Source organism: Montipora foliosa, chromosome 2 (genome assembly GCF_036669935.1).
Source record: "Montipora foliosa isolate CH-2021 chromosome 2, ASM3666993v2, whole genome shotgun sequence".
Classification (NCBI taxonomy): Eukaryota; Metazoa; Cnidaria; class Anthozoa; order Scleractinia; family Acroporidae; genus Montipora; species Montipora foliosa.
The window spans coordinates 21158914-21161865 of NC_090870.1; the positions used below are offsets into that span (position 1 = coordinate 21158914).

The following is a 2952-nucleotide window of genomic DNA, read 5'->3' on the forward strand; positions in this document are numbered from 1 at the left end:
TCGGCATCACTACATGTATCTGAAGCATTACTGGGTTGGCAACTCATCAGATCAAAAGCATTCGCAAAGTTTGCGTGCAGGTGCAAACAACATGCATTTGTGATGTTTTTGCTTGAATATGTTGTCCCCATTTTTTTTTTATAAGTACAACATTTAAAAAAGTGGCATCTTAAAGCTCTGTGCTGGTCCAAAAAGTTCATAACTGAAAAAAGGTTAAGGACTGGTATTCAGTTCTAAGAAGAAACTGAAAAGTTTGACAATGTGAAGAGTACTAAAGAAACTGCTTAAAATTCAACAGCATTGTCTGGATTTCTCAGTGACTTTATCCAGTCTTTTGTTCCACACTACCAACATGGACAAAGTGAACTCAATAAGATTATTGTGGTTTATTGCTGAGAAAAAAAGGCTGAATTTCTTCTCGCTCCTTTTAGAGCTAATATTTCACAAAACTGCCGCAAATAATACCAGGTGGATCCATCTCCCTAAGGACAAAAAACGAAAATGAATGTTATTGTCCATGAGATGCATATTGCAATGCTATAATCTACAATATCATAATGATATTATTATTTTCCTAGACACAGGAAACTGCACATATCAGTTTTTATGGGGGCTGTGAAAATTAGTACAAAAAGTCATTCTTATTACACAACCAAGACAAACAAAACATGATGAGCTAACCAAATAAACATACTATAAACCACACATAAACCAATGACCCTTAACTGTTTGCCTTAACACATGTTCTTAAATTTTTTGATTCTAACCATAATTTTGCCTTGGACGTTGGGTTGAACATAGATTTGCAAATAATGGCCTGTCAAGGGGGAAAGAAAAATACCATCTTCCAAGTTTTGACATAGATGTTGACACCAAGTGTGTTGCATTATTACAATAATGATAGATCATTATTATTTGACGATTGTGGAAGCTAGACTACAATTAAGTCACTCGGGTGCCACTTTGAAGCAGTATTTCCCTGTCAATAATCCTAGGATTAACAGGAAGCAGGGCCTGGACTTTGCACTTTTATTTAACAAATTGTTCTTTTCCTAATATATGGATGTTCCATTAATTAACAGGCCAACAGTCTCCCGAACATGGGTGTATCAGTTGATTGCACAGGGTATTTTGGTGGGCAAGTATTTATGATTCTGTAATCAAGCCTCACTATGGCAATAAATTAAACAATGTTATTGATCACACTACTGTGCAACTAGAACTTCTTCTGAGTGTAATCTCAGAGGCCAGTCTTGCAACCAATTTACCTTTTCATTGAAGAAATGCCCTGAGACAGGGACAAAGAACTCCAATATTTTCTGTGTAGTTCTGGCCAGTACTTGTGTTCATTCCAACTTCACAAGTTGACAAGGTGTTTTCTTTTAGACAGCTGCCTTTATGGGGGCAGTCAGGAGGTTACGTGGCTATTGCAGAGTGGCAGCACTCTAAATGAACAGCTGCCTTGGTTCAAGGAGAAGGTTGACAACTTTCAAATAATGCTCTTAGAACATGTTACGTTTAATTAACGCATTGTAAATACATGTATGATTGATTGTAAAGGTGATTTCAGAAAACCCTGCCCAAATTATCTTGTTGATGAAAACTGTAGAGATTGCATGGGCAATACCCTAGTGTGCAAACTGAACCAAACGTTGTGAACAGTTCATGCTTCAAAAACAAATATGGAACACTCACCGCAGCCTCCGTTAGTTTCTGCAGCGCATATTCCCAAACAAATTTAACTGGGTTTGGATCTCAAGGCCCAAAAATTCCACACAAATATATTACACAGATCTGATGTGTCTCCTTAAATTAAATCACCACGATCTCACTTCCAAAATTCACACCGTCAAGAGTTATAAAGTGACAAAGGCAGAAGACGAGATCAAACGATCGAAATGGACACTTCGCGTCTCATGCACGATTTGTGCTCCCTATCTGGCGCATGCGCAGTCGTTTTTCAGCTCTGTCTCGTGATAGCGTATCATGAAATTACGACCGGTTTCGCCCTGTAGCACTGGGTTCTGTGAACTTGCGTTTAAAACTGGTTGAAAAACAGGAAAGAGAGGTTGTAATCCACTATATTAGAAAAACTGGTGTTACAAGGAACGGTAGTCGCAAACGTGCGAGGCATTGTAGGTAGAATTAAAATCCAGTGATGGATGCTAATGAAAATTCAGAAGCGAAAATTCAACTTGAAACCCGTGGAAGCGAAGACCCAGACGCGAAGGAACAGCCACCAATGAGAGAAATAACTCAAACGGATCATCTGAATCGAAGGTTATTGGATGCATTTCTTTTAAGGTTAAATAATTGCAGTTCAGCAGATGTCCTCCCGAATATAGAGCGATTGCAAGTGAACAGTAATAACAACGCTTTTGAGGATGGTCAGGACTTCACGACTAACGGTCAAAGGGCAGAAAGCTCAGGGAAACTCTAGAGGAATGTTTTTCTGCGACGTTGAGCAAATGGTCAGGTACACGAAGGTTTTACCTGACAATTTTATGTGAGATCAATGGCAATGGTATTTGCCTTTTAGCGTTTAATTTTAGCACGCTGTACCGGAGGAAAAACTTTATGGACTGGTCATAGGTGGCCCAAGCTCGATATATGTGCATCAGTGCTATATTATGCTGGATAATGCAAGAGTAGAAGTATAAGGATTTGTACATGGCATAACGGGTTTTCTCAAAATTAAAAAAAATATTTACGATTTAAAATAAAAAATAGCTTACCTTGCTTCAGTCTTGTGTTTCTTTGTCTCTGTTACAGTTTCTGGGTCAATTAAGAGCATTAAGTGGTTTATGGTTTCCTCTCCTTTCCCTCTTTATATTCTTTCCTCTTAGACTGAAGCAATGTACAGTAACCTATTTTTGATTTTAAATCGTAAATATTTTTTTTGAATTTTGAGAAACACAATCACAACAGAACAGAACATTCAACAACAACTGC

At 37.9% G+C, this 2952-nt stretch overlaps 1 long non-coding RNA gene across 1 annotated transcript; it reads right to left on the reverse strand.

The window, feature by feature from the left end:
- Nucleotides 1–367: 367 nt before the first annotated feature.
- LOC137990566 (uncharacterized) lies at nt 368–1924 on the reverse strand. Its single transcript, XR_011121514.1, has 2 exons — nt 1696–1924; nt 368–482 (listed from the first exon to the last, which is right to left on the reverse strand). It is a non-coding gene; the product is annotated as an uncharacterized lncRNA (long non-coding RNA).
- Between the last annotated feature and the right edge of the window lie 1028 nt (nt 1925–2952).